Below are 14,937 nucleotides of genomic sequence, written 5' to 3'. Positions count from 1 at the left end.
TTCTCTTCCTTCTTTCCCTTCCTTCCTTCCTTCCTTCCTTCCTTCCTTCCTTCCTTCCTTCCTTCCTTCCTTCCTTCCTTCCTTCCTTCCTCTTTTTCTTTCTCTTTTTTCTTTCTCCTCCAGGCACATAGTAGGGATTTAATAAATACATGTTGATTAATTATTTGATTATTATGTACAATGTAGAGATTGTTATTGGGTACAAGTTGGACAAGATGGCCTCTGAGGCCCCTTCTAACTTTGTTATGGCAGAACTGTGATTAAAACCCAGGTCTCTGGACTCCCATTCCGGAGCTGTTTCCACTCTACCATGCTGCCTTCCAAGCAGGAATGCTGTTTCTATTCAGCTTTGGCCACAGGCCTCATTACTGATACTGTAAATTGAATGAAATAGCTACCCGGTTACAAATTAATAACAGATTTGTTTGTCATTAAGGCAGCATTGTTTAATACAATTAGTTCAGCTGAGCATAATTACCTTCATATAAAATTCCCCTTTAAAAATAACTTTGATAAATCTAAAGCCAATTAGGCCTGCGAGCAGATTGATGGAGAGGAGCAGTTTGGCCGTCCCTTCCTGTTGGCTGTCCTTGGGGCCATGCCTTCGCCTCCCAGACTCTTTCCCAGGACAGGGTCCCTGGGCGCGGCTTCCCCCTCCATCCCCTCCATGGCCAGCCCTCCTTCGGATCTGGCGTGCAAGGACTGCAGCTTGAACACTACTATAAGGAACTCTCCGACCTTCTTGTGGAACAAATTCTGTTTCTCCGTGCCAAGATGTCCTCCCCCTCCCCCCACAACTCCGGTCCAGTCCGAATACCGGGCGCCTGGAGTTCTGTCCCGAGGCACCAGGATGGGGGAGGGGGAGGTCCCCGGGCAGTGTGCTTCCTCCCCAAAGGAACTGCCGTCCCTGAGCCAAGGCGACTCACAATGACAAGTACCTCCAGTGGGCCACCCATGGGTGCTAAGGGCCAGGGTACAAAGAGAGACCCCTCCCCCACCCCCAGTGCTCCTGCTCACGAGAAGCTCCCACTTCCAGGAGGGGAAGGGGACAGCCCTGCCAGCTAGCACATACACGTAGGATGGACGCAGGATAAATGAGAGAGAGCCACCAGAGAGGGGGCGCTAAGGTGAAGGAGGGCTGGCGGAGGCTTCTTGCAGAAAGCAGAGCATCCGCTGAGACTAAGGAAGACGGGGAAGGTAGGAGGCGGGTATGAGGAGGGAGAGTTCCAGCTATGGGAGGAAGACCCTTCAGATTCCCAGAGTTGGGAGATGGAGACTCTTGTGTATGAAACAGCAAGGAGGTGAATGTCGCTGGATCTCAGGAAAGAAGGCAGCCGGAGAGAGGGACAGACAGAGAGACAGAGAGACACAGAGACACAGAGATACTGGTTGCCTTAAGCCAGCTGCAATTTTCCTAGCCTCTCTCTCTCTCTCTTCACATTCCCCTCTCCTTTTTTTTAAACCCTTACCTCCCATCTAAGAATTAATACCATGTTTTGGTTCTAAGGCAGAAGAGTAGGAAGGGCTAGGCAATGGGGATTAAGCGACTTGCCCAGGATCACACAGCTGGGAAGTGTCTGAGGCCAGATTTGAGCCCAGGACCTCCCATCTCTGAGCTTGGCTCTCAATCTACTGAGCCACCCAGCTGCCCTCTTCACATCCCTTTTACATCCCCCACTTTCAACCTCCTTGGTCAAACGCCTCTGAAACTTTGTGTGGACATGCCAACATAATAGAACCTGAACGGAGGACAGCTAACAATTCAAGGCAGGGTAGCTAGACCTGCTGGAGTCAGGAAGTCTCATCTTCCTGAGTCCAAATCTGGCCTGAGGCACTTCCTAGCTGTGCGACCCTAGGCAAGTCACTTAACCCTGCTTTCCTCTATTTCCCTATCTGTCAAATGATCTGAAGAAGGAAATAGCAAACCCCTCTAGTATCTTTGCCAAGAAAACTCCAAATGGAGTCACAAAGACTTGGACACAACTGAATCCCTGAACAATAAAACCTACCCAAGGCAGCCTATTCTAAGGAGATTTTGTGGTGTAGTAGAACCCCAGGGGCCAGGAGACCTCAGTTCAGGTTCAGTTCTCCTATTTACTGGTTATGACCTTGGACAAGTCACTGCCCATCTACAGGACAGTTTGATCTCTAAGATACTTTCTAGGGCTGAAATCTCTGAATAAAAAGCTTATGAACAAGATGGAAGTATGCTAGCTTTGTAGACAAAGGACTGGAAGTCAATTCTGGATTCTGTTACTGACTCTGTCACCTTGCGCAAATAATTTAAACTCTTTTGGTCTCAGTTTCCTCATTTGTAAAATGAGGCAGTTGAATTTAGATAGCTTCTAAGGTCTCTTTAGCTTTATTTTAATTTTTTAAAACTCTAACCTTCTGTCTTAGAATCGACACTAAATAACAATTCTAAGACAGAAGAGTGGGAAGGACTGGGCAATTGGGGTTAGTAGTTTGCCCACGATCACACAACTGGGAAGTATCTGAGGTCAGATTTGAACCCACAATCTCCAGACTCCAGGCCTGGCACTCTATCCACTGTGCTACCTAGCACCCCTTTCCTTAGCTTTACATCCTTGATCCTATGAATCGGGGAGTCTTGTTGCTGAGGTGAGATTTGCTGTAGAACCCTTTGGAAGAGCCTCCTACCCACAATCAACCCAAAGTCTCCTCTTCAATGAGGGTTTTGTCTGAAGAAGACCTTTTTGGGGTTAGGTTTTCAATATTAAATAGAACAGCTGTAATTTTCCCCCCTATGAAATCTAACTAGTCAAGAGAGAGGAGGAAAAAGGGAGAGAAGAAAGGAGAAATATAGGTGAGAAGAAGGGTGGTGGGGAGGAGAAGGAGGAGGGACATAATATCCCTGTTTCTGTGTATTAATGCTTTGCATTTCCACCCATAAGATGGCTCAAGAAAGTAACCCTAATGAAAGGTCCTTGACATTCATCTTGAGAATTGCACGGGGGGAAGAAAAAGGGGTGGGTAGTGGCAGACACAGATGGAAACTTCTAAAATCGTCTTATAAAGTTAAAAAAAAAGCTCTCTTCTAAGTGAATTTTGAAAAGGGATCTAGAAGGCCTAATGAGTAGGGAGTCTCTATAGAAGCCTGGGAAAACCAATTAGCTTGCTTAAAAATATTGTATTCATTAGCATGAAAATAAAACTGAACTTTTTTGAGCTAATTGCATCTTTTAAAATGTGGTAGTCTTTGTCTGAGCTTGTCTCATAAATATGCATGCTACATAATCCTTTTGAAAACCTGGTAGTAATAATGACTAACACACAAATATGTTCAACGTGTTAATGCTCTGACAAAGGCAAGGACATTCAGGAAGAACATCAGAGGCTGATGGTACACGTGAGATGATGAATCTCACGGGATGTTGAGCTGAGACCTCCTTGCTGTGAATCCCTGGGGATAATGGGAACAGTATGTTCAGAACTAACTTTCAGTTGGGGTAGAAAGTTGTCCTATTAGAATCACAGAATTTCTGAACTGCAAGAGACCTCAGAAATTACTGTGCTTAAATCATAACTGGAAAGGGATTTCTTCCTAAAAGTGATCAGCTTCTTGAAAAAAATCTAGCAATGCACCAAGTGTTACATCACCCAGGTTTTTAAAGAATAAACTAAATGAGATACACTTGGAAATAGATAGCAAAATAATAATCTCAGCAGACTTTAATTTTCCCCTTTCAGAACTAGATAACTCTAACAAAAAAAGAAGTTAAAGAAATGAATAGAACCTTAGGAAAGGTAGATAGCTAGAAAGCCCCCACACGCCTGCATGGGATTAGTAGCAGATATAATACAGAGTATATACATAATCCAAACATAGTTTCTGGTAGGACAACAATAGCTTAGAGAGCATAAATATTCTACAAAAGTCTTACTTTAACCAAAAAAAAAAAAAAAAAAAAAAAAAAAAGAAAGAAAAGAAAAAACATCTAACAATGAGGTGTTTGTGGGACAGCCTCATCACCTTTGGGAAAGTTTGAAAGTTAGGAATTTGGTAGAAAATCTGAATCACAGCCTTGAATTGCTCTGGTTTTTGAAGTTATAATCAAGAATTCATACTGAGCCACTTATGAGGATTCTTGCTTAAAAATATTGTATTAATTAGCATGAAAATAAAACTGTACTTTTACTTACTGTGACCTCAGGCAAGTCACTGCCCATCTATAGGACTGTTTGATCTCTAAGGTCTTTTCTAATGCTGAAATCTCTGGCTAAAAAGCTTATGTACAAGGAGGAAGTGTAGTATAGTAGCAAAAAGTATGCTGGCTTTGTAGTCAAAGGACTGGGATTCAAATCTGGACTCTGTTACAGACTCTTGGGGCAGCTAGGTGGCTCAGTGGATAGAGAGCAAGACCTCTAGAGGGGAGATCTTGGGTTCAAATGTGACCTTAGACATTTCCTAGCTATGTAACCTGGGGCAAGTCACAACTCCAATTAGCTAGCCCTTGATGTTCTTCTGCCTCGGAACTGATACTTATTATTGATTCTAAGGCAGAAGGTAAGGAGAGAAAAAAAAAAGAGAGAGAGAGAGAGAGAGAGAGAGAGAGAGAGAGAGAGAGAGAGANGAAGGTAAGGAGAGAGAGAGAGAGAGAGAGAGAGAGAGAGAGAGAGAGAGAGAGAGATTTGTACTCTCCGAATAATATGAAGCTACAATAATATAAAATGTATATAGGGATTATTTCCATTTTATATATGAGGATTATGGAGCCCAGAAAGGTTTATGTACAACTTTACCCAATATTGCACAGGGAATTGTTGATGGGGGTCGATTAGGTACCATGTTTTTAAAAGCAACTCGGTATTTCCTGAAATAACATGTGAGTTAAGTAGCAATAAAGCACACTCTTTTCAACAGAAAAATTGTTCTCCCTTATTTGTAGTCTTCCCTCCTAACAGCACAATATAAGCACTTAATAACTGCTTTATCTGGATATCTACTACCCAACTGCAACTTTATGCCTGAATCCAGGGATGGTCCTTTGAAAAATTACCAATTTGTATAAGTTTGTCCTGAGCACAACCATTTTTGTTCCCCTCTCCTGGCTGGGCCCCTATTGATGTCAATCCAGATTCTAACACCTCTAAGCTGACCCTCTGCAATAATACACAATCCTTAAAAATTACTTTCTTTTTCCCTACCTCTTATTCCCCTTCAGAATTTGGGTTCTTTCTTGTTCAGATATTAGTCAAGATCATCCTGAAATGAACTATTCACACTAAGGTATAAAGTGAGACTTTAGTTCAAGTCTAACTCTAAAGCTTACTGTCTGCATTTACTTGAGAGTGCCACTTTGCCCCAATATTCTTATCTGCAAAATGGGGACAATATTACTTGTCTTTCCAAATGAATTTTTTACCTCTATTTCATAAAGATATGAAATATCCCAGGATAGTCTAGATCTTTTGTTCTTCCAAACAAATTTTGCTATGAATTTTTTTGTCAAGCTTTATAATGTAGCCCATTGGTAGTTTGATTGGTATAACATTAAATCTGTTGATTAAATTTGGAATATCATTTTTTCAAATGTTGGCATGTCCCGGTCATGAGCACTGACTAGTCCTCCAGCACTTAAGTCATTCTTTATTTCATTGAGAAGCATTTTATGAACCTATGTGAGTATTGAATATTCTTTGGTAGGTTGACTTTAAATATTTTGATCATTTTGTAATTATTTTGAATTGAATTTTCCTTTATTGTTTATTTGATTTATCATATAGAAATGTTAATTTTGTGTGTTTATTTTGTAGCATAAAACTTTGCTCAAGGTATTAATTGCTTTGGATTTCTTTGTTGAATCCCTATGATTTTCTAAATGAATCATCATGTTACCAACAAACTGGAATAGTTTTGTTTCCTCTTTGCCTATTTTTACACCTTTAATTTCTTTCTCTTGTCTTATTGCATTTGCTAGCATTTCTAGAACTGTATCAAATTATAGAAAAGAGAGTGAACATCCTTGCTTTAATTCCATAGTTATGGGGAAAGCTTTAAATATAGGAGATAATATTGCTGTTGTTCATCCTTCAAAGATGACCATTGCTATTACAAGGTGATAGCTTAACTTGAGAGTAAATTGGATTTAAGTGAGGCAGTCAAATAAGATTGTCAATTCTACTTTTTCTTACAGAGACATCGAATTCCCTTGGCAAGACAAAGGTCAGGATGACAGGCAGTGGCTGAGGATGCAGTGGGTGGCCGTGGCATCTTTGGTGTCTGACCAAGCTCTAGGTGTTCCAGAGCGATTGTTTCAGCAATCTTCATGGTCATGGGAACAAATGGTTCTTATCTGATCATTATGTAAGGGTAAGTCTTCATATGCTTGAGGTAGTTGCTCCCCTAATTCACAGATGGGTTATACGTCTGTCATTTACCCATAACCTGGTTTAGCTCATCTGCCAAGATGGTTTTACTGGGGTGTTGCCACTACTTATACTGAAGCTTCTTGGAGCCACAGGTGAAAGTTGGGTGAAAGGTGGACACCAAAAGTGGATGAGCAGCTCTGAAAAAGACTTGGCATGCCCTCACACATCAGAGTTGCTAGTTCTTTCTGAACATCTATACAGCCCAGTAGATAATATTAGCTGTAATACCTCCTCCATAGGATGGTGGTGAGAAAAATGCTTTGCAAACCTCAAAGTATGATTGAAATGTGGATTATTATTACTATGATTGAGGGCTTAGGCTTAAATATCTCAGAGGTGTTTGTATTTTAATAACCTTGAACCTAAATGAATTTTCAATTTATACACCCTCAGCCTGGGAGACAAAGGAAAATCAATAGCTCTAGATAGAATGGAAGAAAGTCTGAAAGAGATCTTCCTGGGACTTTATGAGAGCCCAAAGAAGGCGGCCTCCTAAGCTACTTAAGTATAGGGATTGTTGTTGTTGTACAGTCTATTGATGGCAAATCAGATCATCATTTTCAAAGCAAGCTACATTGCCTGAAAGTAATGAGCACTCACAAAAATATTGTTTACTTTCTTCATTTTAAGATTGCTTTCAAGGATGTGTATTTTTATTCCTGGACCAGACTGAACTCCTCCCTGTAGGCAGTGAATCTGCCTACTCTAGACCAGTAAAGCAGTCAGAAACCTAGGAAGTCATATGGGCCAATTCCTTTATTTGACAGAATAATAGTTTCAAAGTTTACAAGGCAAGCCCCTCACAATAATTCTATAAGGAGAGTTAAACCAAGTATTATAAGGTCATAGCATTTAGAATTGGAAGGGACCTTCTAGCTTGCTTAGTTCTAATAGAATTTCTTACTAGTAAGATCTTCTTACTAGGGACATAGGACATAATATGATATAAACATATATGTCATAAGAGAGATAAATAAATGGTATGGAATTCACTTGGAGTACTAGCTAAAAATATGTGTAGTCAGAAAGGTAAAAGAAAAAAGGAAATGGAAGGAAATAGAAGAGGAAAGAAATGGGAATGGAAAAAGAGGAAAAATGGGGACGGGAAGGGGAGGAAAGGGAGGGATGAGGGGAAGAGGAATAGAGGGAGAAGAAAGGTTTTGAAGAAGGTAGAGGGGAAAAGAGAGGAAGAACCTAGTGGGAGGTAAATTGTTCTCATTCAGGGCTCAGAGGTGGTGGTAGTCTCTACTGAAGGGTGATAATGATGGCTTTGGGTTTGTCAGTCTATAGCAGTGATTCCCAAAGTGGGCGCCACTGCCCCTTGGTGGGTGCTGCAGTGATCCAGTGGGGCAGTTATGGCCACAGGTGCATTTGGGGGCGGTGAATAACTGTAAGGAGGTGGTGATAGTATGTGACAGGGGGCACTAAGTAATATTTTTTCTGGAAAGGGGGCAGTAGGCCAAAAAAGTTTGGGAACCACTGGTCTATAAAGGGAGATGTGTGAAAGCAAGGTATCTTGTTTTATTTTGCCAGAGAAATATGGTCAGTTGAACCCCAGTAGGACACATTTTTGGATTAGTGGTTAATACCCATGGATCATTGCTGGGAGTATGTCCCAAATCTCTAACCCCCACATGCTGCCAAAGGGCCAAGTCTTCAGCCAGAAATATTCCATGGAGCATCAAAACCCTGGCAAACCTGATTCCAGGATGGAGGGCTTTGGATTACAGAAGTTTCTCCAGGGGGAGGTATTGACTTCGACCACATTAGGCATAAAGCCACCCTTCTTTCAAAGCTTGGTTGGGGCTGTGGGATGCAGAAAGTCAATGACTTTACAGGGAGTAGCCTTCTGTTAGGTTCTGGGGGAGATTCAAGAGAGTAATAATACAAAACTCATATATATATATATGGAGAGAGAGTTTTAATATCCATAAATATTTCAAATGCATTATGTCATTTGATCCTTACAATAACTCTACAAAGTATGTGCTATTATTATCCCCACTTTATGGATGAGGGAGCTGAGATTGAGAGAAGTGGCTTGCCCAACGTCATATAGCTAATAACTGAGGAATCATTCAAGTTCTAGTATGTCTGACTCTAGGTCCAAAACTTTTGTCAACTGTACCATACTTTAGTCTCTGCCCTTAAGGAGTTTACCTGTTGTTTGGGAGACAGGATGCTTCCACAAGAAAGTCTCCTTTTCTGGACCATCATTTATCTGATGCTTCCTTAGCCTCAGCCTTTCAGCATCCTGAACGATTTTGTAGTAGACCCTCCTTCCTCTCTCTCCCTTCCCTTCTTTCTCCGTCTCTTTGTCCTCCCCCTTTTCCTCCCTCCTTCCCTCTTTTTCTTTCTTTTTCTTTCTCTGTTTCCCTCCTCCAGACACTCTCTGTGTGTCTCCTCCTTGCTTTCCCTCTCTTTTCCTACTTTTTTCTATCTCCCTGTCTCTATTTTTCTATTTGTTTCTCTTTCTCCTTCCCTTTGTACTCTCCTTCTGTTCCTCTATACTGCCCCCATCTGTTCCTATGGGTTTCATTTTCAACTTTATGTGAATGACTTTCAAATATTTCAGCTCAACTCCCTCTTGAACTCTACTCCTTCATTATTGACTATCTCTATAAGGACTCCTCAAAATCATGTCAAACTCCTTTTGCTTCTGTTGGGGGCATCACCAGACATCCTTCAACTTACCCAGGTTCATAACTCAAAAATCATCCTCCCCTTCTCATTTTCCCTTACCTCACATATCTAATGAGAGGCCCATTCTTCTTGTTTCTACCTCTACATCATCTCCTCCAATTGCCCCTTCTACCATGTAGTTATCCCTTTGCATTTCTTTTCTGGATTGTTACAGTCTTCTATTTGGTTTCTCCATTTCTAGACTTTCTTCTCTTCAATCCATCCTTTGCCCAGCTGCCAAAACAATGTTCCTAACACACAGCTTTGGTCATATCCTTCCCCAGCTCAAAATTATTCAGGAGCTTTCTATTGCCTTGAGGATAAAATACAAAGTTCTCATCCTGTAAATTTGGAGACCTGCACAATCTAGCCCCCACCTGCCGTTCTAGTCTTGCTTCAGGCTATTCAATCTATGTTCCAGAAATACTTATCAAATTTGACATCACATTTCCTATCTCCATGAATTTGTATAAGATAGTATTTCATACCCAGAGTGTTGTTGTTCATCCTTCATTTTCAAAGAGGATTCATGACATCATGTGGTGATGTCTTAACTTGCTTGTGAATTTGAATTAAGTGAGACAGAGTTGCACAAAGTTATTAGACTCACTCTCTCTTCCAGAATCATCCAAAACCAGAGGCAAGACAAAAGTCAAAATGACTGGCGACAGCCTGGGATGCAGTGGATGACCTTGGTATCTTTGATGTATGAGCAGGCTCTCAGTGCTGGGATAAATGGTTCTCATTGGCCCATTCTGCCAGGGGAAGTCTTCACATGCTTGGAGTAGGCGTCCCCCTAACTCATTTGAGGCTTGTTGGTTATTCTCAGTCTGGTTCAGCCTGATTTTGCCAGGATATGGCTGCTATATACACCACAGCTATGTACAAATAAGCCACATATAAAATAAATTGGAAATAATCAATAGAGGGAGGTCACTCTAATTAAGGTAGATCAGGAAATCCTTCCTTTGGAAAATGAGAGTTTAACTGAAACTTGAAGGAAGCCAGGAAAGGGGCAGAGATAAAGAGGGAGAGAATTCCAGGCTTGTAGGAAAACCAGTGAAACTATCTGGACTTAGGAGATGGGACACCAAAGGTGGATAAGCAGCCCTGAAAGGGGCTTGGCAAGCCCTCCTAGAAGAGAGCTAGAATTCCCTGAATGCTCCATACACACCTAGAGAGAGTATGCCTGGAATTTATTCTCTCCTCCAATCCTCCTTTTAGATTTCTTAACTTTCTTCTAGGTTCCACCTAGATGCCACTTCCTTTGGAAGCATTTCCTGGTCCCTCTTATTGTCAGTACTCATTTCCTCCTGAAATGCCCTAATATTTACTTATCACTATACGAATTGAATTTGAGTGTGTAGATTGTGTCTTACTCCTACCCCCAGCACAATGTGGGTTCTCTGAAGGCAGGGATTGTTTTGTGGCTTTTATGACACACATAGTAGATAGTTAATAAATATTTGTTTAATTGAGTCCAAAGTTGCTCTGAGAGACAAAGATGACCTAAGATGAGCTTGAGAAGGAAATCATTTTTGGCTGGAATGGGAGAATGAAGGCATTGAATCCTAGAACAAAGAGCTAAAGGGGACCTTAGAAATCATTCAGTCTATTCTCTTTATCTGTTTATTGAAAAACTCTTACCTTCCATCTTAGAATCAATACTGTGTGTTGGTTCCAAGGAAGTAGAAGAGTGGTAAGGACAAGGCAATGGGGATTAAGAGACTTATCCAGGGCCATGCAGCTAAGAAGTATCTGAGGTCAGATTTGAATCCAGGACCTGATTCTCAATCCACTGAGCCACCTCGCTGTCCCCCATCTTCTTTATTTTTAAAAAGTGGTGGCCTCTGTAGCAGTGACTCTGAAAGGTCAAGTGACAGTTGCCCCAGCTGACACTGCTAGGTGGTACAAGGGGAGAGTGGTGATGGTGAGTGGCACAGCAGTGAGCCCAGGGTCAGGAAGACCCGAGTTCAAATCTAGCTTCAGATACTTACTAGCTTCAATTTCCTCATCTATAAAATGGAGATCATAATAAATGTAGCAGCAAATAAAAATAGCACCTACCTCCCAGGGTTGTTGTGAGGATCTGATGAGATAAGAATTGTAAAGTGCTTAGCACAGTGCCCGGCACATAGTAAGTGCTCTACAAATGTTAGCTATTATTTGTTATTAGTAAGAAGTAGAATTGGGATTCTAATCCGGATGCTCTGAATCTAGTTTTCTTTTCTTTTTTTTCTTTTTTTTTTTTGGTTATTTTCCAATACATCATATTCTTTGTTCTTAGCCAAGTTTCACTTATAGTTTTGCATCAGTAGGTGTCAACTGTGAACTTGTCAGAAATACCGAAACAACCAATGGCTTTAAAACAGGAATAAAAATGGATATGAAAATGGAAATTGAACATTCCTTCATCCTACTCTGCTTCTCTCCTCAGAGCCACTTATATCAGACGTGTGCCTGAAATATAAAGCTGAAGGAATGAACTCATAGGAACTGCTGCCAATGTGTAATTGAGAATTTTGGGTGGTTTCAAACAAACCTCCCAAACTATACACATGGACACAGTTGCAAAACAAAAAACAAGAGGAAAGGCTGAAAAACAAAAACAAAAACAAATGCATTGTTGCCTCCTGGTGGAAGGGTCAAGGAGCTAAGTCTGTCTGCTGAAGAGTTGGTTGCAGGAAATCCTCACCCTGGGGACAGCCAGGTGCCTCAGTGGTTGGAGAGCCAGACCTGGAGACGGGAAGTCCTGGCTTCTAATCTGGCCTCAGAAGCTTCCCAAGTCACCCCCATTGTCTAGCTCTTACTGCTCTTCTGCCTTGGAACCAATATTCAGATGGAAGGTAAGGGTTCTAATAAAAATAAAAAATAAAAGAAATCCCAACTTCAAGTAGAATCTTTGTTGGAGCGGGGGAGCTGGATTCTGGCAGTACAGAGCTTGATGATTCAATAAATGTTGCCTCAGGGGAGACGATTCCTTTCAAGCTGGGTGAGCCAGAACACTAGCCCTGACTGATCTAGAGAGACAACTTCCTCTGTTTCCCTATTGCCTTCCTTCTATGCCAGTTACATCTCCACTCACCGCATCCTTAACGTGTTTCTGCTTTTGCCTCTCGAGCTGTTTCCTTGGTGAGACCTAAAGTCAATTTTTTGGTTCCTCTGCCCATTGTCGTTCCTGCCCTCCTGGTATTCTGTGCATCTGGGTGCTGAGTTTCAAGTCTGCTTTTCTTCTATTTAATTAAAAGTCTGAGGAAGGAAGGAAGGGGAAGAAGAGGAAGGGATTTGACTTTTCTACCATAATGCTACTTAAAAGCATCACTGGGGTGTCGAAGCGATCCGGAACTCCCTTAGGCTTCAGTAGTAAAGCACAGGCACCCGCAAGTCCTTCCATGATGGAGAGATTTTCAGTCAGAGCCTCTTGACAGGCTACCCTGATGAGAAAGGGATTGTTTATGTTCTCTGAGACTTCTCTTTACTTGGGTTGGCTATAGGCAAAGTACTTAATTTGTAAGGCCAGTATTATTATTATTTTTTTTAACACATCTTCCATCTTGTAATCAATACTGTGTATTGGTTCCAAGACAGAAGAACAATAAGGACTAGATGATGAGGGGTAAGTGACTTTTCCAGAGTCACAGAGCTAAGAAGTGTCTGAGGTCACATTTGAACCCAAGACCTACCTCCTGTCTCTGAGCCTGGCTCCCAATCCACAGAGCCACCCAGTTTCCCATCACCAATAATCCTTGAAGAATTTACCATGGTATATAGGGCATATAGTCTTCAGGAATTTGGAGTCTGAGGGCCCTTTTTTAATGTCAGAAAATGCTTTGGACCATGCTACAACTTACAGTCTAGTCAAATATGATTTTTTTGCTACTTCTTTCTCTTTTTTCTCTCTACCCTTATATTGGCTGTCTCCAGTGCCTTCAAAATTCAACTAAGGCTCTACCTTTGACTTTTAATTTTTCTCGTGGCATGGATACCTTTATTACTAATCTGGATTCTATAGACTCCTCTTCAAAATAATTTTTAAAAAATACTTTCTTAAAGAGAAAGGACATATTTTTTTATGGGAAGGAAGATGGCCTAGCAGTACCAGATATTAAACTATACTATAAAGCAGCGGTCATCAAAACAATATGGTACTGGCTAAGAGACAGAAGGGAGGGTCAGTGGAATAGACTTGGGGTAAATGACATCAGCAAGACAGTGTATGATAAACCCAAAGAGCCCAACTTTTGGGACAAAAATCCACTATTTGACAAAAACTGTTGGGAAAATTGGAAAACAATATGGGAGAGATTAGGTTTAGATCAATATCTCACATCCTACACCAAGATAAATTCAGAATGGGTGAATGACTTGAATATAAAGAAGGAAACTATAAGTAAATTAGGCAAACACAGAATAGTATACTTGTCAGATCTATGGGAAAGGGAAAAATGTAAAACCAAGCAAGAATTAGAAAAAATTACAAAATGTAAAATAAATAATTTTGATTATATTAAATTAAAAAGGTTTTGTACAAACAAAAACAATGCAACCAAAACCAGAAGGGAAACAACAAACTGGGAAAAAATCTTTATAACAAAAAACTCTGACAGAGGTCTTATTACTCAAATAAGGAGTTAAATCAAGTGTATAAAAAATTAAGCCATTCCCCAATTGATAAATGGACAAGAGACATGAATAGGCAATTTTTAGATAAAGAAATCAAAACTATCAATAAGCACATGAAAAAGTATTCTAAATCTCTAATAATTAGAGAAATGCAAATCAAAACAACTCTGAGGTACCACCTCACACCTAGCAGATTGGCTAAAATGATAGCAGGTGAGAGTAATAAATGTTGGAGGGGATGTGGCAAAATTGGGACATTAATGCATTGCTGGCAGAGTTGTGAACTGATCCAACCATTCTGGTTGGCAATTTGGAACTATGCCCAAAGGGCTATAAAAGACTGCCTGCCCTTTGATCCAGCCATACCATTACTGGGTTTGTACCCCAAAGAGATCATAGATAAAAAGACTTGTACAAAAATATTTATAGCCGTGCTTTTTGTGGTGGCAAAAAACTGGAAAAGGAGTGTATGCCCTTCAATTGGGGAATGGCTGAACAAATTGTGGTATATGCTGGTGATGGAATACTATTGTGCTCAAAGGAATAAAGAACTGGAGGAATTCCATGTGAACTGGAAAGACCTCCAGGAATTGATGCAGAGTGAAAGGAGCAGAGCCAGAAGAACATTGTACACAGAGACTGATACGCTGTGGTAAAATCAAATGTAATGGACTTCTATACTGGCAGCAATGCAATGACCCAGGACAATTCTGAGGGATTTATGGAAAAGACGCTACCCACATTCAGAGGAAGAACTGCAGGAGTGGAAACAGAAGAAAAACAACTGCTTGAGCACATGGTTTGATGTGGACATGATTGGGGATGTAGACTCGAAAGGACCATCCCAGTACAACTATCAATAATATGGAAATAAATCTTGACTGTTGACACATGTTAAAACCTGTGGAAATGTGAGTTAGCTATGGGGAGGAGAAAGGGGGGGTGAAGGGGAAAGTAAAAACATGAATCATGGAATCATGGAAAATTTTTCTAAACAATAAAATATTAAAAAAATAAAAATAAAAAAAAAGGGATGGCTGGGTAACTCAGTATATTAAGAGCCAGGCCTAGAGATGGGAGGTGCTGGGTTCAAATCTGGCCTCAGACACTTTCTAGCTGTGTGACCCTGGGCAAGTCCCTTAACCCCCATTGCCTCCCTCTTGCTGCTCTTCTGTCTTGGAACCCGTACACAGTTTTGATTCTAAGATGGAAGGTAAAAGTTTAAAAAACTGTTTTCAA

This window comes from Gracilinanus agilis, chromosome 2 (genome assembly GCF_016433145.1).
Source record: "Gracilinanus agilis isolate LMUSP501 chromosome 2, AgileGrace, whole genome shotgun sequence".
In the NCBI taxonomy this organism is placed as follows: domain Eukaryota; kingdom Metazoa; phylum Chordata; class Mammalia; order Didelphimorphia; family Didelphidae; genus Gracilinanus; species Gracilinanus agilis.
This window is presented reverse-complemented; position numbering follows the sequence as displayed.